Source organism: Oxyura jamaicensis, chromosome Z (genome assembly GCF_011077185.1).
Source record: "Oxyura jamaicensis isolate SHBP4307 breed ruddy duck chromosome Z, BPBGC_Ojam_1.0, whole genome shotgun sequence".
In the NCBI taxonomy this organism is placed as follows: Eukaryota; Metazoa; Chordata; class Aves; order Anseriformes; family Anatidae; genus Oxyura; species Oxyura jamaicensis.
The window spans coordinates 64,309,514-64,333,303 of NC_048926.1; the positions used below are offsets into that span (position 1 = coordinate 64,309,514).

The window sequence follows — 23,790 nt, forward strand, 5'->3', positions numbered from 1 at the left end:
TGTCAGTGTAAACTCATTTTCCACATAGCAACCTGTAAGGATGTAACTACATAACCATTCCTTACAGAATCTATGTTTACGTTAGCAGTCTAAATGAAAGACTCAGAGTAGTCTTAGCACAAGGTAAACAGAAAAGACTCAAAAAAGCCAGCATGTTAACTGAGTAACTTTAAATCATAAAACTCGAGGGGTGCACTGACAGCAGAACAGACCTCAGATCTTGCTCTTCATGTTATAACTTAGAGTAGAAAGAAGCAAATAAGTCTTTGAAACGAAGAAAATCTAGAGGAGAAAAAGTGGTCCAAGAGACACTCCTCACAATTGCTGTCATTCAGCCTATGAAGTTAAGACATGCACATAATTTAGCTACTTATAATTTAAAAGTTTTCAGTTTCAAAACAAAACTATTGGACACCTCAGATGCTCATAAAATTCTTTCCATTTCAAAGGGGAAGAGATAAAAGACTCAGCTCTCAGAGCAGGCATTTCCCTTGACTTAAACAACCAGCTTGAGACCAAAGGTTGACTGAATCCATGTCCTACATAACTAAAGAAATCTATGCTTTAAAAATATCAGAGAAATGCAACTGAATATTGTAAATTAGTATATCTTTTGCTATTTCTCAGTAGAAACAACATGGTGAATCCCAAATACCACATATAAACAAAGTGAAAAGATGGCAACAGTCCTGCTATTTTCATCTCTGTTGAATCACTGAAACTTTTCTCAGACAAAAACACTAACAGAAAAGACTTATTTTCTTGGTTTTCTTGTAACACACTTACTGCTAACTATCTAGAAGAATTTTGCTTTGATACTGAAGAAAGCCTTGGAGTCAACTAAGATTTTTGGAGATTATCTGGCTAATTTTGGATCTAATTTCAGGTAGAGAGCAACTACTTTTCCCACTCTAATGAAGCTTCCAAATTTCTTCTTGAAAGGGGATAAACACCCCCCCACAGAGCAAGTGCAAGACTATTTATTCTGTTAACCTTTTTTGCCTGTTTCCCCCCCCCCCCCCCCCCCCAAGCAGGTGAATTGATCTCACTGAAAATTAGTAAGAATTTCAATGTGCATTACCTGTAACTGAACATTTCAGCCCAGAAGCTGATATTTACAATGACTCAGAAAAATGAAATCACAGACTTAATCTTACCAAACGGTTTTCAAATATATCTTCAACATTTCCACACAGTTAGTTCTGCATAGGTCTAGCAGTTATTTCGCCATCTCAGTTACTGTGGTTAGCTGTCAGCATTTGTTTGCACATACACAAAACCAAACATATTAAATAAGTATAGATCTAAGGGGAAAATGAAAGAAAAAAAAAAACAGTCACCGTCAATATACATGGTGCCAAAGGTCTAAAAAGCAAACTCTGCAATCTTCTTGGTGGGAAGGGAAGAGGAAGTATTTCAGACAACGGACAGTATAGATAGGATGCTATTTTATGTATATTTAAGAGGCTTATTTTAGCAGTGACTTTAAAAGAGGCAAAGAAGTTTTCTGCATTTCTGCCATAAAATTCTCTACTACATAACCTTTTATTCACAAGAACTCTAAAATTATCAGGAAGAGTATCTTTAGACAAGAAGTTGCAGACAAATTACATTTTGTCCTTTCCAAGTCTGGTTCTTGTACATTGTGCTTATACAGAAAACAGGAAATTCTCTTCATCTCAGTTGTCTGATACGCATAAATATCTGGGCTCAAAGCCTTGACACTGATACTGATGATGGCAGCAATTCATAACCAATTATGAAAAAAAACACAACACCCAAACCAAAGCAAACCTACTTTTAAATTAACCCTGGATCTAGAACTGCCTGTTTTATTTGAAGTACAAAGTATCTACACAAAGCACAAGAAATCTCTCTCTTCATTCAGTAATTTACTTTGAGTTGCCCTGAAAAATCAGGGATACACTACTTAGTATTTATTCCCAACTTTTGCTCAACGTACCTTGGAGAGAGTTCTCTCAGGAAAAGTAAAAAGCTACGTATTTCTACTGTAATAGAGTAGGAGCTAAGAGGACTGGAAACACAGACTGTATGACAGGCTGTTGACATATGGATACATGAGGACATGCAGAATTTGAAAGAGAATTACAATAAACACACTTTGCTATTTCAGTCTTCAGATAACATACACCAACTTTCACATGTGATAGCTACAACTCAATTCCTTTTAGGTCCAGCTCTCTTATTTTGCTAAAGCAATTACCAGCTCCTAACTGCAGCATGCAATAATCTAAATGATTTGCTCATATTTAGGACATTACTTTAATATTCCCTTATTTTATTACAGGAAAACATCCATCACAGGCATGTTTCTGTTTCAGAAGAGACAGAAGCCTTTTTCTTCCCTGTGAATGATTCACAGAAACCCTACATCACTGCATCTGACTTCAAAAGAACAGAAACTGACTCTTTATGACAGGGATATATGAACTGGGTAAATGCCCAAGCCATTGCTCAAAGCATGCCTGTAGCAGTATCATCACTTCTTTCCAGACAGGCACACTAAGCTGAAGCAATGACTTTTGTTTTCCTGGTTAAAATGGAGTTAAAGTCAAAGTCAAAGGAAAAACTAATACTTGAATTCATTATGCATCAGAGGCTCCTTTCTTTGTTAGTGGAAAAGTATAGATTTTAGTGCCACAGGCTGTTGTCTTTAAAAAGGTTTACAGTAAGCCAAGAACCTAACATTTTTTAAAGGAATCCTGAAAGACTACGAAAAGCATGTGCATGTGGTCACAAACACTTACAATGTTTACTAATTTACAGTAATTTACAGTTCTCTCTGCTGTTTTGAATCCCAAAGCATTAGTCACTACAACATGTATCACAATCAGATCTTTCCACTGCAAAACACGCCACGTAGAGAAGGTCCCGTCTTAACACTGAAGGCACGTAATTCTTGAGGCTCTACAACAACTTCTGCAGTGTATTTCTGTGTTATTTTTTGCTCCTTCCTCCAACTTCAACATTACTCTGTTCCTTGCCAAAATTACTGATTTGTCTTCCGTACAGGGCATGAGCAGGAACATCTAAAACCAGTAAAACATTTTCTAGCATATGATGTAGAAAAATCTTTCCTTCCTGGCGGGTGGCTTCCATGTTGTCAACACTCAGTTCTATTACTGTTTGTGATTCTTTTGTTTGTTTGTTTATTTTTGTTTGTTCATTTTTCCTTTTTTTAAAAAAAGTTAAGATAGGTGGGTATACACATACACCTGAAAATCAGATCAAGATTTTAAAAGAGGCATATAACAACAACTGTGACTGAATAAAAAAGCCTGAATATAACCAAAACTTTTATGTGTAGAAAACCAGGTAAAGCAAAAGAGTAACACATTCATTTAAAACCATAGCAACATTGCTGTAATCAGTAAAGTGATAAAATATTTTTATCCTTCCAGGATCCTGGAAACAGCTTCCTTTGACTGGTCCGAACACACAAATTTGGTGCTCTTTGCAAAAGACTTCAAAAAAACATTCCTTGGGTATATTTTGGAGAGAGATGAGTATATTTCTAACATGGATAAAGAAGCAAAATTACATTGTTTTCCTGGTTATGTGGTTCACTAAGTTGTTGTTTGAAAGTATAGTTTAGTATGCTGATATTTAGTCATGCTACTGATTTGTGTTGGACCTCTGAACTCTCATGGAAAACCGTATTTCAATCCTTGGAATGGATAGGGGTTTTTTTGAAGGAAGAATTGCAACTGCAAGTAGTAATACAATCAATCATTTGCTCTAACAAAATATTCCCTACTAAAACAACATACATTACTCTCCTAATTATCACTACTCAATTATCATTAACCATCAGAATAAATAATGTGTAGGTCAGGTTTAGTAGTACGCACAACTGTAACTATTAGAATTACCTAACTGAAACTAATAACCTCAGTTTCTAGCATGTCAGCAACATATCACTAACATGAACCACTGCAGATTATCACTATGTACTCATCTGCTGGAGAGGCAAAAATATTCAATCTTTTTTTTTTTTTTTTTTTGATAAATATCATGAAAGTTAGTAGTGTTTGAAATGAAAATGACAGCGGGTTTTTGTTTCAAAGACCAGTTCTGATGGAATAAAGGTGTTAAAATTTTAAGCTTAAATGACCAGAACAACCAGTATACTTGGGGGCAGGTGGAAACAAGAAAAGCTGTCATCCATTTAAGCAATGACAGCTTCACTGGAGATGCAGTGAACAAACATTACAAGAAGGAAAAAACAATCTCATGCTATGCTACGGAATTCTTACTGTGAAGTTGAACTAATCTTATTAATTTAAGTAACAGTTGCTGAAAAGTTGGTTATAGCATTTTGTTACAATAGTTAAATATTTTATTCTACGCTAATCAAATATTTATCAGTCATTTGAAAACATTTCTGTGCTTGTGAGATATCACTCTTCAGAATGTTTAATCAACTGAAATACCAGTTTTGTAAAATAAAAATACAATGTAAAGAACGATGCTCTTTTCTACCACTTTGTTTATCCCACCCCTCAATGCTATATAATGCCTGGAAAAGGGAAGATGGTTAAGGAAAGGAAGAAGCAAAGATATTCCTCATTGTAAAGCACAAATTACCAAAATCACTAAAATTTCAACCAAATTATGGAAAAAGATGATGTTTGTGCAGACCTTTGGTTCTGTTGCAGAGTGGAATGCATTTAAAAGTGATCAGCACAAGTTTTCAGATACTTATTATCAATCATTTTAAACAATACTTCAGCAGGCACAGAAAAACAAGCAGTGGTACCACTTCATACCTCCCCATCTCCTTCTACTCCCATCTGCTGTTGTACCACTATTACAGAAATTAACCCGTTTAATCCTGACAGACAGAGAGTACGAGCATTATTGTTGCAGAGAAAAGTAAAAAGATGCTCTTGCTCCTTCTCTCAGTTTCAACCAACTCTACATGGTTCTTTATGCTTTTCTGAAGCAAATTGCCAGACCACAGTGACCTGCCCAAATCCAGGAACTGAGACTTTATTTTTGGAACTCACCGGGGTGATTTTCCTGGAAAATGGGAATTCCTCCACAGACCATTTAAGATGAAGATTCCTTCTGGCTTCAGCATTGAGATAAGTCTCAAGATAACACATGTAAACACCTACTGGCACAACTGTGGCACAGAATAATGCGCGTACAGAAACTACTACAATAAGTCTGGAAAAAGAGATTAGGTAGAAGACATGAAAATTAACAGACAAGCTAGCTCCATATAATTACATGCAATGTATCTCTCATTAAGAAATTCCAGTAAGTAATACAAACAGCAAATCTTATTCTTCCTATTTCACTTAAAACTTGATAAACACTTGATTTATGAGAAGATCAGGTTGTTCATATTCTTTCATCCCTATTCAGCCTTATACAGAAAATATTTCATATCCTTAGATATAGATTTTATGGAAAGAAGAGGGATATTTCTCAACATTGACATTACAGGAAAACTAGAAACAGGTGGATCTTATATATTGGTTTGATGTGACCACATTGATTATCAGCTAGTTGCATGATTAACCAGCAGACTTGGGCAGGATATTATCAGCCATCTATTTCTCTTTAGAGATAGACACTTTAGAAGGAAAAACATGCCTGGTATCTTTCCACTGAACTTGTCAAAAATGGCCTTAAAGTTCACTTTTTGAGTGAAATAGAAGAAAATATCACTGAAGCATTTATGCGGTCCATTGATCTGTCTCACCAGACTTTACCAGCCTCTTTTCAGAATTTTAGGGAACAGAAGTGCAGCAGCTCCAACCAGAGCTGCTTCCAAACCAATCAGCTTTTCTTCAAGATGTGAAGACAGACTCTCTCAAAGTCAACTCTGAAGCCGTACCAGTTAGACTTCCAGTATCTGACATATGCAACACTTTGCAGTTAGCTTATGAAATGTTAAAATGCATGCCATGACATACATTTGAATGTCATAACATGAAATGTTATGAAATGTTCTTTAGGTTTGGTACAGACAGTCCCAACTCAAGTATAATAGAATCATATAATAAATAACAAGATCAATTCTTCTACAGAATTTATTGTTTTCAAGTATGTTAGCATATGCAATTAAAAAAAGTAATTAAAGTGACTTGCATACTTCCTAAATTCAATGCATACATAGAGTGACCCCTACTGGTCTGCTAGGCACCCGAGCAAAGATACAAACCGAAAGTAATCACCAATCCTGGGAATTAATCTGCCCGAATTTACAGGGGCAAACATCAGGTGAAGAATTTATATATTTCATTCAAGTTACAGAATGGCTGATACTAATAATTCAGAGGCAAAAATACTCCAGTCATCCTATGGACTCTTAAAAATTAATTCCTCCTTTTAATACAAGTTACAAAATACATAAGCAGAGGGCTTGTAAAGAATGCTTACCTGTTGTAAAGAATGCTTACCTGTTTCTATGGCTGACAGACATTATTATTAAGAGTTTAAATGTTTCCCCCCAAAAATCTTTAAGAACACCTAGGAGAAACAAACTTCAGTCTACTAGTTTTTAAATGAGAAAATATATATACCTACCGTGCTTTCCAATTAAACATTAATAGTAACTACTACAATAAGCCCCCATGAATCAGACTGATTTTGCTACTGTTTATATTATACATAACACACAAAGTCATGGAATTATCTAATTATTTGTCTGTTTTCATACACAACTATCTAATAAGCCAGGTGACCAATAATGTGCTTTGACATTGATCACCTAATCAATGTCACACATATCACCTAATATACTATTTAATAAACAAAGTCTTAAAAAGTGTCTGTTTATGTGAAGTGCTGAATGTTCACTTTTTTTGAATAAATTATACATTAGACACACACTGTGTAAAGTCATTACCCAGCTAGGCTCAAAACCAACTTGAAAACAGTAAAGCTTGCACTAAATGTGAATTCTCAGTGTATTTCTTTGACCATCAAACTTTTTAATTACAAACACATATAATTATAACATAAAGCATGCAGGAGATTGACCAAATGAGAGGAACATTTGCCTTTGACTTCATTTCAGCCAGTATTCATTCCAAGAATCTAGTACTAGAAAGCAACATTAATTGTCACTCCTAAAGGAAACTTTTGCTCAGAAAGCTTGAGAGACAAAAATTCGACATTCTCTCCCTGCTTAAAAATTCCTGCAAATTAAGAGGAATATTCTGTAGCTGTTGAAAATTTCTACTGCATCTAAACCAAGTCAGGCCACTGCTGCACAATATTTGTTCATACTGGGAGCTCACAAAAAATACCACTAGTTCCAGATGCTCAGGGGTAGCTGGAACCTGGGGGCAAAATCTGGACCTCTGAACTCTCAGCGGTAACATGCAATCCAGTTTACACCCTGACTCCTCATTTCTGACCACTCAAAGCTGTGGAAGTGAACAATTACAGCCCAAACTTGTTTTTGAAATGCATTCAGCCAGCATTAATTTAGCACACCAAATCCCTAGGGCCTTCAACAGGATCTCCACATGTTACAGAGATTTTATTTTTTGGAGCCATATTTAAATATTTACAATGTTACACAAAGAAGAATAAAAGAAAAAAAACAACAACGACATGCTATGAAATATTTAAGAAGACTGTAACTTGACATTTTTTTCAAAACCAAACAGTGAACTTTGCTATTATTTCCACTGAAATACACAGAGTAGTAAAACATCCTCTGTGAAAGTATAAAATTTAGACATTATTATGCTGAAAAAAACAAAAACGAAATAACACTGAGGTTAAAAGTCATGCACTCTAAAGACATGGACATCAAAAACTAGCATATAATTTAATCAATCCCTTTGTGCTTAATGCCTCAGAGGTAATTAAGAACTTATTTCTCACGATCTTGGTGCCTTTCAGTGAGCAAGTGCTCCAATGTTGTCGTGGTCTGCCTTGCTCATCATATTTGATCCCAGGCCTGGCAAGTGCCATGTAAATCCTGACCTGAACCAAGCATTACCAACTGCCTTACCACCATTTTTTTCTACTGTATCCTTACTGGTCTATGCCAGCTCTTCACAAAAATCAAATACAAGTAATATTACTGTCATATTTTGTGAATGTAGAAATAACACACTGAAACAATTCAAAAAACGTCAGAAACATTTGCTAATTCCAGACATCCAATTTGTGATAAGAAGGAGTAAATCTGGCAGAAAGCTTCTCTAGAAAATGATTTACTAAACCTGTGCAGTTCAACTAGGCATCCATTGCCATCCAGGTGTCTCCAGAAAGAGTGTCAAAAGTCATCAGAGGAGTTGCCAGGGCAGGGGAAACTCATGTTCTTGGCTTTGAGACAAACCTTAGAGATGGATCTCAAGAGGGCCAAGCACTGTTAGAAGTTTAGCCTGAGGTGAGCCTGGTCCTTCCTACACCTGTCAAAAAGTTGAAGAACTTAAATTTTCAACACCTCTGTCCCCTGTAGTCTGCTTGGTAAAACAGGGAGTCTATAGCTTTGTATTACATCAAAAAAGTGACTGTTTCCAAGCTGTTTGCACTAACAGGAGGGGCATAAGCCTCTTGAAAACCCTTACTCCCTCTTTATGGTAGTAGAAAGTAACGTAATCTAAAGCTGTTGCCAAGCCAGCTCCGGTACCAGATGTATTATTGCATCAGTAGTCTGCTCTAATCAAACTACAGATTTTTACCTGTACCAGGTTCCAAGACCTGATCTCCGTTCAGCAGTGCAAAGCCATGCAGTGACTGCAGGGATGTAAGAGCATATTTGGCTGGTTTGGGAATTTCCACAAACTCCTTTTCAGAGCGTGCTCTCATGGTACCTTGTCTCTTCTGCACATTTGAGTGTCCAAAGGACCTCTCCAGCAACACGTAGGCAGTCTGTGCTCTTGGGTAAAAAACACTTGTGGAGGTCCGGACGTTAACTGGTAAACAAAATCAAATCTTCCATCTTGTGTTAGATCACTCCAAATAAGATTGTGATTAAATTGTTCTTAAGAAAAAAAAATAATAATAATACTTTGTTCTTCTAGATATGTGCCTCGATGATCCAGCATCAAGGCCTCCAGTCAAAGGCTGTCAGGCACTACACAAATTGCTTGGCTACTCACTTGCCTCCCCTAATAAATTGATCAATCTGTCCCCAACGCTTCTCTGCAAATTTGCTGATGATTTGTAAATGGAATCATATTTCATTGTCTACATAATAAGAATTAAGAACTGTTAAAATGCAGGAGGCAGAAAGGGGCTTCTGTCATAAAAAATTTGCAACCTGGGCCTGAGTAAATGTTGACTGTTATTGCCTACTTATCACACCACCCCCCACAGTCTCACCCTGTTTCCTTGAGAAATACAGAAATTGGCTGCATGAGCTACAAGAAATAAAGATCTTTCATCTTAGACACCTTCTTTGTTAATAACTGTGACCCTTGTGTACTAAGGATTTCTAATTCAGTCAGCACCAAACACCTGCTATGCCAAGGACAGGAGCAAAACACAAGGGGCTTATTTAGTGCTCGGGCCAGAAGCACAACACCACACTGCTGTACACCCAGTGTTTTGCACCAAGCCTTTTTTAAAGTATTAGTCTTGCAGGAACTACTGAAGATTTTTGGTTGTTATCTTGGTGTTAAAGGTAAAAAGCTACATCTAAACATAAACAATAAGTGAATTACAGACATTGAGAATAAAATGATGCTAAGCAACCTGTGGATGTTCTAAGAGGGGATACAAATGTGGGAAATGGGGAAATGTGCAAAAGGGGAACTGGAATGGCAGGTGGCACAGCACTGCTTTATTGCCTTGTTCTACCTGTGACTTCTGGCAAAACATTTGGTCTGAGATGCAACAGAGTGTGTTAGGGCTCAGCAGAACACACATAGGACCAAGCACACAAGAACTTTCCTGGAATTCATTGCATAGTGGCTCCTTCATTAGGCCAGGGGCAAAGTCTGCACTAGCAGGGAACATGCAAGAAGTGTCAGGCAAAGATGACAGCACTAATCTTTAAGCACCAAAGTCCACAGTGGCAAGGAAGAGCATAGCCATGAAGTTGAAAACAGGTACTTAATGCAGGTCGGTAGCACAGCAACAACAGCCACTATACACATCCCCCTGGAATATTCTGTTACTTTTTAAAACAGAGGTCTCTGATCAGCTCCTGAAAACTCTTGATGGTAACTGGCACAAATTGCTTGGGCTTTGTTCTTTGATTTCTGTCATTAGGAAATGTGAAGACTCTTTAAACGTTACAAACTTGTACAAGCCACCTTCACGCCTCTTCAGATCAGACAAGATTGAGGTGGAACACATTTGTGCTTTCAGGTGTTAACTCTGGGAAAGGCTCCTGCAGGCCCTTCCCTCTTACAACAACCTGCCTGTATCTTTTTTTTTTAAAAAAAAAAAAAAACAAAAACAAACAAAAAAAAATAAAAAGGTGAGAATCACAGAATGGTTTTGGTTGGAATGGACATTAAAGATCATCTAATTCCAACCCCTCTGCCATGTGCAGGGACAAAGGGATGGACAACGAGAGCTCTGATCAGCCCTCCTGCCATTCCAGTCGCTGTGCTGCTTTCTGCTTCACAGGTAAAACACCAGCCATCTAGCAAATTAAACATTTAAAGAGCTTGCATTTTATGGCAGAAACTACATACAGGAAGAGGTGCACTGCGGTAAGAGTCAAAAGAAATATTTTTCATTTCTTCACTAGCTTATAGAGTCAGATGTTTTCCTTCATTGCTATGTACATGTACAGTTATGGAAACAGATACACTTGGTCCAGTTCTGCACTGTGTTTATAAGTCTGAAGTACTAAACAAATAAGCACTGGGGTCAATGTAAACGCCAAACAAAATGCTTTACCGAATAGTATTAGCAGTGTTTAAACAAGGCACAAAAAATAATCTAATGTGACAAGTCCGCCCCAGTCACTGCACTCACCTCAAAATTTAATGCTACTTGGGAACAGGAAAGAACGACTACCTCCAGGAAGACCCTGATAAAGGCTAAGAAAAGAAAATATGTTTCTCCTCTACCTAGAGAGGCAGCAGCTCATGACTGTTTCAGTGACCATTTCACTATGAGAACCTCTAATATTTCCAAGGGGAAGAGAACAAAGCTACTCCAGGTGAACTCTCAGGAGCTGTAGAAAGCCACAGAATTTGTAAGTGATAAGAGGCTAGGGACTGGAGAGAGGTAAAATTGTTGAAATAATGCAAAGAATGATTACTGAGTTTTTGCTAAAGGCTTACACAAATAAATTTTAACAAGACTGCTGGAAGATGGCCAGCTGTACTTCAGACCTTCCAAGGAATTTGCTTACACAAGTTTTCTGCATATTCTCTCCCAATACTGAAAGTCCTCAGGCAGATCTATTCTAGTCCTGTATCTCTGTGAGTTACCTAACTCACCCTGCTGTCTCAAGGCAGGACCAGCTATAATTCTTAGTCTTGACAGAAACATTTAAACCTCATGCAGACAGTTTCCATATACTCTGCTGCTGAAAGTTACTCTCATGCTGCAGTGTCTTCATTATTCAACACCATTTCATAATGAATTTTTCTCACTTCTGGTGGAGAGGACAAGAAACTGCCCAGCAGAGGATTACAGCATCTCCAATCTGCAGGCTGATTTGCCTCCTGTCTCTTTCTAACAGCCTTTACGTTACTGGGGATTGCTAAAAAGTTCCTGCCCAGTTCTCTCTCCTTTCACATTAAAAATAAAAATAAATAAAATAAAAAGGTGCATTTAATTCTTCACAACAATCATCAATCTAGAAAGTAGCGTAATAGTCACATTCCCTTCTACACTGCTTTCTCTTATGGACACTCTTCCCCACAAGTTCCCATGCTTCTTAGAGTGCAGTACTTAAGTCTGGACATGGGTGTCCCACTTAGTATACACTCCACTCATCATTGCTAAGGACTACTCTTTGTCTCACTCATCTTTCAAAACCCCAGCAGGTACAGCTAACATTAGCATCATGGCCACCTGGTGATGTAAAAGCCCCACGTCTGTTTAGGAGACATGTTACTTAATCTGTTGGATCCTATGCTGTGTTACTGATTATTTTTTCTTTGTTAAAAACAGCACTTGGCATCAGTTCCTGTTGAATTAGCACTCCATTTTCCTTCCTTGAATAATATTTCCAATTCAAATTTATTTTGGATTCTACGCTTGTTCTCCAGCATGTTCACTGTCACTACCACCTTGGTGTTGATGGCAAGTTTAAATAAGGACACTATCCCATCATCCATGTCATTAAAACATCAGCTTGTACAGGACCACAAACAGAGCTCTCTGCAATACCGCTCAATAAGTCCTTCCAGGGTTGGCATACGCATGTGTTTCTGAATACCTGTAGCCACATGTGTACAACATGTTTGTGTGCATAGATGCCTACTTTCTGCCCCTGTGCAAATATAAGGAGTTTGGCTTTGGTCTTTGCTTAGCAACAACTCATTTAGCTTGCAACAATACAAATAAAACTCAAACGTTAAGAGCATCTGCACTGGATTAAACTAACTTGTACTTTACACAACTGACAGCATTTTTTAACTAGAAAATATGGCAGAGCTCTTTTAGTGATGCATGTGTAACCCGTCAACTAAGCACCCTGCAAAATGTACACTAAGTTTTAGGTTTCAAAGAAATTATACTGCAAAAAACTCCACCAAGGAATAGAATCAAAACATTTTCAAAAGTTGGTCTACTTCAAGCTTGAAAAAAATTTTCCCTTCTATCTTTTCATGTACAATAACACAACAGTGGGTTCTGATCCTAGCCTAATAACACAACAGTGGGTTCTGATCCTAGCCCAGAGTTTCTCTGAGGAACTGTATAATGCAATAGTATTTTTCTGAAAATACTTAGAACAGAAAGTGAAAAAATGCAGGCTCATTTGAGCATTTAGCTTAGCTAAACAAAACTGCTAAGCAAATGTGGAAGCTGAAGAGGAAAGGAAAGTGGCAGACTTGCACAGACTTGCTAGCGGGGTGCTCGGAGTTACATTGCTGTCAGAAATTCCCTAGGTAAAATTAAAAAGAAATGCATTGTGCTCAGGCACTTTTATAAATTCCTCAGAGATACCATGAATATTAATAAGAACATTTTTTAAAACAGTCTGTTAAATATTAAAGTATGTGCATATATGCCATAGCGATGTACAACAATTGAATAAAAATTTGCTCTTCCCACAGGACTAACTAATACATATTTTTCCACACTTCAGAGAAATTCTTGTTAACCCAAACTAACATGTTCAAAATAACAAGATTCAATGATCTGGCAGTTTTTAAGAACAGATTACTGACATGGTTTTGAACGTTTCTTAGATTAAATCACTAACATTAACACCTTCACATTAATCGATTGGTGTCAGCAGAATTCTGGAGAGCTATGCTGCAGGCTCCAGCACCAAAGTAGTAATCAATTAAGGAAGTCAGCTGAAAAAAAATGATGCAAAGATCAGAGTTGTCAATGGCGAAATAATCTCATCTCAGTAGTGTCAAAGGAAGAGTAAAAAAATGTCATACACTTATTTCATAATGAAAGAAAACTACTGTAAACAAAGATCTAATTATCCAACAATACACAGACTACTAATTAAAATACATTAATAAATTCCTCAGAAATCTGCATTATAGGGCATATTTATGTAATTCAACGTAAGATACATTTAGGCAGAAATTGTACAAGCTTCTCTCTCTTTTTTAGAGAACAGTACTGAAGAACATACTTGCTAAAAAATGCAGTGATTTTATTTAGAGAGTACTAAAGCTCCAAATAACAGAGTTAAACACCAAGAAAATAATAATAAAATATATGCAGTTTAGTCCGCAGAAATCACTTAACATTTTTACATCTAAAGCACTTTTTTCCCCAAAAGGGAGTAACAAAGCCACTGAATTTTGTCTGCGTGTTCCATCCATAAACAATACTTAAGCACAAATAACGTCGCATTGTTAAGCTGCAAATTCTTGTATCTGCTGTGTTAGCAATGATGTCCACATCAGGGTGTTGAGAACGGGGGCATTAAATACCACTCAAAATAGGGTTCTCATTTCTCCATACTCTTTGTTTGGCTATCACCAGCATGAGGGCCTCTGCCATGTTACATGCCATAGAAAGCTACCTGACACAATCTGTAGTGCATTCTTTACCTTCCACAGGCAAACCATCAGAATCTATTAAAATTACTTTACGCCGATAGCACTAGAGACATGACAAATCACAGGCCAAGAGTCAGATACCAAAGAATGTGTCTCAGGGCGTTGGGGCCAGGCCGATTTGCAAGCAAATGATATTGTGTGAAGCTGGCATGCTCAGTGCATGACAAACTGATGCAATTTCAGTACTGTCGGAGAAGCTGGCTGAGATTTCTCTGATGCTGGCTATGGTTAGTGTACAGAATTGTGCAGAGTTCCCAGATTTGAATCACTTGGGGCCTGAGAGGGCTTCACTTGACAAGCCACAAATAATTACACTACACTCTTTCTATTGTACTCTATTATTTTGCCTCTTATCTGTAAGCTTTGAGCACTCATGAACAAGCAAGGTCGCTTCTATTTTGACCATGATGCAACAAAACATTGTTCTTTTGTGATATGATAAATAAAATGCAGCCCTGCAGACTAAACATTTTTATCAGGTCCATTTTCCACTTTTATAAGCAACAACAACTTTGGGAGCTTGTTAGCACAGTAGAGGTTGGAAATAACCATGTAGGCAGGTTCATGAGCTTTTCACTTAGGAGTGTGATACAGCTATCTCGTTATTGCAAAAACTCATTTGAGAAATGGGGCATTAAGTTCTTAGCCCTTAACAGATAACACTTATATCTATGATTACTTTAAGCAGGTTTTTACCCCCTTTCAAATCAGCAATTTTTGACAATTTAGTTGGTGAGTAGCAAAAAATAGTTTTAAATGTGCACTACATTACCACTTCTTACCTAGACACCAAACGCATTTCTAAACCAAAGTAACTGCATTTTCCTGTGTCAGCTCAAAAATGTATTATTCAAACACCCAAGAAGATTGAAAGCTTTACTTTAGTAGTATTATCTTGGCCACTCAATTTAAGAATAATGACATTCATAGCATTCACAAAAAAAAAAAAAAAAAAAAAAAAAAAAGCAACATTAATGGTTTGGAAAAAAAAATTATATACCCTTTTTCCTAGTTTACAGAACATTCAACTTTCAGAAAAAAAAAAAAAAAGTCTTCTTTCTCCCATGGACTGTGCAAAAATCGGGTTTGTAATTTAGGGCTCCGTGTTTCAAACCAGATGCTACTCCTTCTTTTCAGTCTTAGAACTAGGTTTAGAGATTTTCCAAAGCTGCAATTAGCCACAAACCCTCTAGTAGTAAAGCAAAAACTCAAACATGAATACTAAATTCATGTAGGAATAAAATGATTCTTAAAACCATTCCTGATTCCTATTAATGTACTCCCTTTACACTTACTTTTCAGATACATATATAGTAGAAATTATGCACCAGAAGATAAAGTGTTAAAAGATTTCTTAACTGAAAACGATGAACTTAAAATATATTATCCTACTTTGTCTTTAATTCAGGCCAACATAAAGATTGTCTTATCTGAGAGAAAACAATTACTATCCTCTCTAGCACTCCTGATAAGTTCTTACAAAGTTCTGTTTTAAAAGGGAAGAATATTTGTTCCATTTTCCTAACTAGTATGAAGAATGTATGGCAAAGCCTGGAAGTCTGACATCATAATATTTCTGCCAAGGGAAGGCAAAATTGAAAATACCAAAGAACCAGATTGTGACATATAGGAAAAATACAGCAGGAAAAATACAGCATCCTCAGCCACACTTTAGAATCTACTTGAGCTTTGTAATCTGTGTCAAAACAGATTTTTTAAAACACTCACAGTGAATGGTGAAAAGAATGAATTGCTACCAGTCCACATTTTAAGCACTCAGCAAAATGAAAGGCCACTGGTATTTTCTATTCAATACCAAAAGTGGATGCTTTTTTTTTATTTATTTATTTACTGTCCTTTTGTGCTTTCTTATTATGACTTAAAAAGAAGTTAGGTCTTTGTATTTTAGACGTAGAATGGGTCTTTTATTAAAATTTAGCTTTTAAATGTTCTCTAACATACTTTAAAAATCGAATGGTTTGGAATTTCATGTAGCTTTTGTCACAGCAGAACATACTTTTTCTTAAAATTTGGCAGAACTCAGAAAAGCAACAGCCTAATACATTTTCTGATCCTATAATGGCATTGGACTGAACTCCAAATCTGTTTTACAGTTACATAGCATTCAACTCCAAATACGTTTTGTTTTTTCTTCACAGGTTTCAAGCAAAGTAAATGTTGTTATAACATTCTGACATTCCTGTAAATCTATTAGTTCTTTAATTTATGATTAAAATGAAGACATGTTCCTTATGTTTTCACATCTCAAGAGAACATGAAAGAGTGTAATTACCATCACAGCTTGACAGCAAGGCAGACACATGACCAGGTATTTCTCTTCCTGGACATAGCTTGATCACTAAGTAACAAGAAAGGAATCTAAATGTAAAGAAACTGAGACCTGTGTGAGGCCATAGGTAAAGGCAGTTCACGGAGGTATGTATGGTCACTTTTCATAAAAGCAGTTCACTGTAATCAATAAAACTTGCCGCTGAACAATTGATTGTTTCACCACACAATCAAGACTTTGTTTGCCCTTATGTAAGAGATGATAGGAAAGCTTAAGATTTCATTATTTTCCAATCTGGAAATACTGCAACACATGAATACCTTCTGCTCCAGCACAAAAACAGAATCCATTTTTAAAAAGTGAATCAATTGCAGAATGAGACAAGGAATACATGAAATAAAATAATGGAGAACAGTAATTCTTATCTCACAGTTCTCAAAGTACACTAGTGGGAAAAAAGACCGCCACAGAAGTCCCATACCATTTTCACTATACTAAAGCATTAAGTAGTCGCGCAATAGTGGTGCTACAACAATGCAGTAATGATGCAGGGTAAGAACAGATGTTACTTTTCACAGCATCTCATTGGGAAACAGCTATTACCAGTGTAGGCAAGAGTGAGTTTTGGAACTCTTTGTACCATGCAGGCAGTTTAACAACAATTGTCTAGAGGCCCTGGTCTTAATTGTGACCTGCAAACACTGTGATACACAAATAAATTATCTACCAAATGGAAGATGCTGTGGAGGCTTGAGTGTCATTCGTGATACATTACTAACCAACCCTACCTGCACTGGTGGTAGCTTCGGACTCAGAAGAATCTTCACCGGTTTCCTACACACACTTTTCCAGAGCTGAAGGGTGTTACTAACAGGAGGGGGAGCTCTCACCGCACCGGCAGCGGGGGAATGGGAGGAAAAGTGGTGTTTCGATGAGCACCTGGAACGCAGGTGGTGTCCCTTTCTCATAGGCTCTTTCTTTCCCATCTTATTCCAACGCCCAGAGGGACCTAAGCACTGCTGTACTGCGCCAGATAATTTCATTTAAAACAACATAACACACAACGGTTATTGGTTTACAAAATGTGAAATGCTTGTTGCATTGTGTTTAGGTAGAAGTTATAATGGTAATAATAATAATAATAAAGACCAGGGAAGAGTATCCATACTCAGGGAAGAGCATCCATGTTTTAGCTACAAGGTATTCATCATCGGGAAGTCCTTTTATTTCCCATAAATAATGCAACGACACTTTCAAAGTAAATGGCAACACTTCTGTTTTGCCATCAAAATCCTCTTTCAGAGGACCCCAGCAAAACACAATTTTAGCCTTCCCCAAGCCACAGAAATCTGAGGCTCACCAAAAAGTGAAAATGAAAAGTTGATACACATCCTCCTACAATTCTTGTAAAACCGTAATGCAAAATGATGGTTGCTGCCAGTAAGAAAGATCAAAACGCAGTAACTGTTTAGCAGCCTGCCCAGGGGCACGGAACAGGAGCACTTCCAGCAGGCTCAAGGGCAGCACTGTGGTCCCACCACCCAGCACCCTGCCAGGCCAGATGCCTGTGCTGGGGTCTCCTCCTTCCCAGCACATCAGGGAACGCGCCTCTCCATGCCCCAGCAAAGCTGGGTCCAGACTGGCTAAACTTTGTCCTCAGCAGCCTATTCAGTAAGAAACGTAGCCAGGTCACCAAGCTGTAGTACAAAGTTCCATCAATTTCCTTCCTATTTATTCTGTATTCCAGGAACAAACAAGACTTAAAGACCATTATTCAAGATCCACTAAGATTTGAATGTATATTCAGCCTCCACATAAGCAACCCTTTAAACTCCTCCATATTAAACTTTCAAGAAGGGACTTAAAAAGGGAGACAGCTAACGTTGAGAATAAAGCATTCATGCAAATTATTAGCAAATTCTCATAAAGTCTGCAAAAATTAGAATATAAATTCTAATTTCATTCTAATGGGTGGATCTGGTAGTGTTTTCCAGCTGACAGTTTTGAATTGTAATGATTTGAAGAACAGACATGTAGGATTTCCTGTTATCCTAAAAATAAATATCTATTATTAAAAAGACAGTTTTCTGAAACTGCTCCTTCAGTATGAACTTACGTAACATAATAGCCTAGTCACTGCTCTAGACAAAAAACACATCTTCAACTTTTTACGGACTCACCAGGCACCTACCAAGAATGGTATCACTACAAACTGAAATTCCAAGATAATAAATGACGTTACAATGATAAGTAATTAACAGTTAAACCTGAAAAGAATTGCATTGAGCATTAAAAAGTTAAAAAGACCCATTAAAATGTGCATTACCATAATAAAAAAATAGAGTGATCAGTTACATCCTCCCTCACGTTGGATTTCTAAGCCTGGTATGTTTTCACTCCTCCAGAGAAGCGAAGAACATATTAATGCTATCTTTGTTGACAAGATTTTACAAGTAGCTTAACTTGATGTTATATGGACAGAAAACACCATCACAACCAGTTAAGCATGAATCCCTCTGATGAAATAATTCCACTGGTAGCATCGTATTATTAACAAAGTTTTACCGCTACGACCTCTCAAAGATTCAATGAAATTCAAATACAGCTTTATTGTGATGAATGTTTGAATGCTCTGTTACCCCCTATCTTTCTGAAGATGTAACTTCCTCATCAAAACCACAAATCAGTAATCTTGTGAGAGATCTGCGGAACCAACGCTTTGCAGTTATGGTTTACTGTCATAAAGTGTCAACTCTTGGTCTTTCAGATGGTAAATTGATACAGGTCATCATTCTGCTGCTTCTTTATTTTACTGCTGAACTCCCTAGAGAACACATTGAGAGTGATTTCTTGCTCTAAGAAATGTTACATGGCCCTTTCCACTGACATGGCCCTTTTCATGACTGTGAATCAGTGGTTTTGAACAATTACACAACAATTAGAAAGATCACTGGAACTATATGTCTCTGTCTAACCTGCCTACGTCCCTAAACTGATTAAACACAAAACTAGAAACAGCTCTAACTGATCATTAGGTACACGATCAGTCTGTTTTTTTCACTTTGGTTTTACTTTTTCCAGTTTCTGCCTTAGCTGCCTTCAAGTGCACTGCAAAATTATCTTTTGACTTGCTTTATACCCTTCAAGTTCCCATTGCGTACAAAGCAGTCAGTTTCATATCACTGACTCAAAGTCTGTCAACAGGAAAAATGACTGGAGGAAAGGAATTTAATCGCCAGCTCTGCCAGATGCACAAGTTAACCAAAAAAGAAATTTTGATTATTATCCTAAATTATAGGTTCTATATAATCTGCTAATTCATTCTCCTCCACTGGAACTGAAGAAAGCAATGGTCTCCCACATAATCTTTCTGACATTACAGAATCATTGGTATCTCTCAGATCAACTTTATCTTCTTCTGATGTAGTAGAAAGAGTATGTGTACACACCTGCCAGACTCCCTTGTGCAGACACCACCACATTTAAAAGCTCTCTGTTTAGACACTGTGACAAAAAGAACATCTAACTTGCTACAACAGACCCAACATTTCTACTAATCTCCCTTGAACTTAGTTGGAGTTACTGCTTTTCAGAAGGATTTGTGACACAAGGTAACATTTGGTGAGCTTGCACAAGCCAGACTGGTGGGAACCAAGTCTTCATCCCCACCAGTATCATCCTCAAGGCACGCAAACCCAGTTCAGATTTTTTAAACTACCAAATTCACATGGTCCAGAGGCTCAGAGAAAGACTTTGAATAGTAATGCTTGAAGTTTCTGAAGTAAACTCATTCACATAATTACTCCACACTTTACAAGAACAATACTTAGAAATATCTCCCCTTTATCACTTGCTACAGTGGCCTAGTCTTGAGCTACCCGCGGGAGGACATCTTAGAGCTTTGCGTTTTGACTCTGCGCATACCTACTTTAAGAAGAAAGAATGCTGAAGTACATAATCTATACCCAACTCCAAGTCTGCAATTTTAGACTTTATAAGCAAGAATATAGCCTAGTAATTAAACTGCTGCTTCTGTGAAGATAAAGTCTACATACTTTCAAAAAAATCTATGCCACTTCACTGTCTTACAGGTCGTATCTTGCTTCCACAACATTTGCAACTCCAGGAGCAATTTTGGGGGTAGTATTGAAGTGTTAATTAAAAACGTAGTAAGCACATGTGTCAGTCAAGTATGCCCTCTGCTCTGTAACACATTTAAATGTATGTCACCTTGACCTGCAATATACCACTGTAAAAAATTTCTGGTCAATATAAATCAAATGTACACTAATTTATTCAGCAAGTTCCCTAGCATCAGAATCAACATTAGAAATCTAACTAGTATTTATTATTCTGTTATTGACAAAGGGAGCATATTTAAATGATAACAAGAACACATGGGTGTCATTTCGAAGTTAAATTGTTCCCTAGAGATATCCTTAGTAAGCGTCTACATTTAAAGGTCATTCACTGCCAAATTATGAACAACTGTTGCATTTATTAGCACAGGCTCGATAGTTTGGAAGCTAGTGTCATCAATTTAAACTGACAATGAAATCTAGTTGTCCACAAGGAAAACTGACATTTTCCTTATTCTGTATTTCACTATTTTACTCCAGATTTTTTTTTTGGGGGGGGGGGGGCGGGGAGGGGAGGGCAGGGTGGAAGCTTTTAGGCTTTTATATCTGAGAAAAGCACTTTAGTAAAGCTGAGCTCCTCAAACAAAGACAGAAGGGAGCGAGCTCCCCATTTACTTTGTTGACAGAGCACTATCTGAAGTGTGGCACTACAGACTTTTGCCTCATTTTTCTTTCTAATCTTTTCTCTCCTGAGCTGACCTTTCCATTGGCCAAGACCCCATCCTTCTACTTCTTGATTTTTCCCTGGTTTTCCCTTTGAAGCTGGAAAGCAGTTTCCCGTTTCTGTAATCTTCACCCTCTCCAGAACTCCACTCTGCTTCTGCATCTGGTGCCTGACAGGTCTCTGCCCATGCCGTCTTCCCAGCGCTGCCTAGTGGTACCAAGCAGAGAAAGAAAACCACCAGGTTTCAGGAAAGCAAGCTGAAAGCAAACCAGCCAGTTGGTAACAACCTTCCTTACAAAAAAAGGCCAAACACTCTTTCCATCTCTCCTTTCCAGGCAGTGAGATGGTGGCAGGACGAATGCATCCTGTTATGACAAAGAAGGAACCAGAAGCCCAGAGACGTCAAGAAAGCATGTCTTGTTACGTGCTGAGACTCTGCAGAGAAAAAGGGGTCCCTTACAGTCTGCCATCTCACACAGGAGGTTGCCACCATCACCACTTCTAGCAAACAAACGAGGACAACCATCAACACCCTTCTCAAAAAACACCTTTTCAGACCCGTTTCTCTGTCATGGCCCTTGACAACCACATCGCAGAAGACACCCTCTGAGACCTCCTGGCACATTACCAGGCTGGTAGGGAACCAATGCACACCAAGCTGCATCATCCTCTACAGCATTAATCACATCATCTCTGTTATTCCTCTGCTTCAGCCATGTCTAAAAGCACTGTCATTCTGAGCAAGCCAGCACTTTTTGGAAAGAGAGGGGTAGAAGATCAGCTGTGTTGAGAAATACTTCTGGGATCATCATCATACTGTTTTAGAGGTTAAGACCGTACAGAAGCCTGATGACGTAAGATAACCAATTAAACCATATCTTTAAGGGCCTAGAGGGGAAGATGTACAAGGAGTGGCTGAGGTCACTTGGCCTGTTCAGCCTGGAAAAGAGGAAGCTGAGGCCTACAGCTTCCTCACAGGGGGGAGTGGAGGGGCAGGTGCCCCTCTGTTCTCTTTAGTGACCAGTGGTAGGACCCAAGGGAATGGTGTCAAGCTGCAACAGGGGAGGTTCAGGCTGGATATCAGGAGAAGGTTCTTCACTGAGAGGGTTGTCATGCACTGGAACAGGCTCCTCAGGGACATACGCATGGCACCAAGCCTGCAGGAGTTTAAGAAGTGTGCTCTCCGTCATATGGTCTGAATTTTTGGGTAGACCTGTGTGGTGCCAGGAGTTGGACTCGATGATCCTCATGGGTCCCTTCCAACTTGGGACATTCTATGATTCTATGATTTCATTTCATAGAAAAAACGTACTTCGCTGATACAGTTTATGGTACTCCAGAATGGCACACATTCCCTTTAATGTGAAGGCTGCATTTCAAAGGGAGTCAGTATGTCACAGCACCACTTTCTCCTCTTTTCTAATTCATCAGACTCAGGTAGCCCGGAACCGGCAAAATGTCTGCTTAATCACAAAAAGTCTTCAATACCCTGCAACCCTCATATTTTAGGGCAGTGTCTACTAAAACCACAGCCTCTGACTATGAATCCCACATTGCTCTCCCCCAAAAATGAGAGCTGATGTGGTCTGGACACTGACTCAATTCCGTGCTCCAAGTGAAGTCACCTTTTTCTTCAATGCAAAATAATTGCTGTTATTATTTCCTTTTAGGTAAATCTCTCTTCTTGCACAGTACCATCCTACCCAGCACAGAACATCAGTACGCTCTCACCAACCTCAGTTTTGCTGGAGGGAGGGCTTATGGTATACTCACTTGCACTGGCGGTGATTTTCAGTCCTTGGTACAACACTTATGCAAACTACGTTGTACCGTAACAAATCTACATATGAGACTAAGCCTTGCTCATGTATAGTCAATAAGCTCTTTAAGGCACACAGGAAAACCACCATGCTATTATCAGAACAGGCGTCTATATCCTCTCCCGCAAGTGTGCCTGGCCCAGAGCAACTTTGGCTATGACTTCTAGTGCAGCTTCCCTCGCGGCCAGGGGAATCCTAGAACCGATGCATCGGATCGCTTAAAGAATCACGTTTTGGAATGGGATGTAGTACAGAAATTCCCACCCCTGACTGAAGAGGCAAAGCAATTACGTGAATTATTATCAGTTTCTATTGTGCTACAGCAGGCTTCAGGTGGATGCGCGCCACTCATCACCAGTGACCAGAGCGGAAGGCTGCTGTAACAACCAAGCCACTTTCGCGATTACTCGTGTGACTTCTAGAGACACAGCTTCACTTCATAGTTAGGTGATGCTCACGCAACGCGACCCACGACAGGAACGCAGCGACGCTTTCACGCTGATGCTCCCAAAGCATCCCACGCGGCTGAGCCGGGCCGGGGCGCCTCGCCGGGCTGCCGTTCCCCACGCACGCCCCCTCCGGCCTTCCCCCGCGGCCCCAGGCCCCGCGCCGCTCCCACGGCGCCCTCCGCGAGCAGGCCGCCGCCCGCCCCACCCGCAGCCCCAGCGCCCCGCCGCCGTTACCCCTGACGGCTCGGCACGACTTAAAACACCAAACC

General features: G+C 38.6%; 1 protein-coding gene across 1 annotated transcript in view; it reads right to left on the reverse strand.

The window, feature by feature from the left end:
- The window catches only part of SNX24 (sorting nexin 24), a 96,452-nt gene that overhangs the window by 72,525 nt on the left and 137 nt on the right, over nucleotides 1–23,790 (reverse strand). The window lies entirely within an intron of this gene.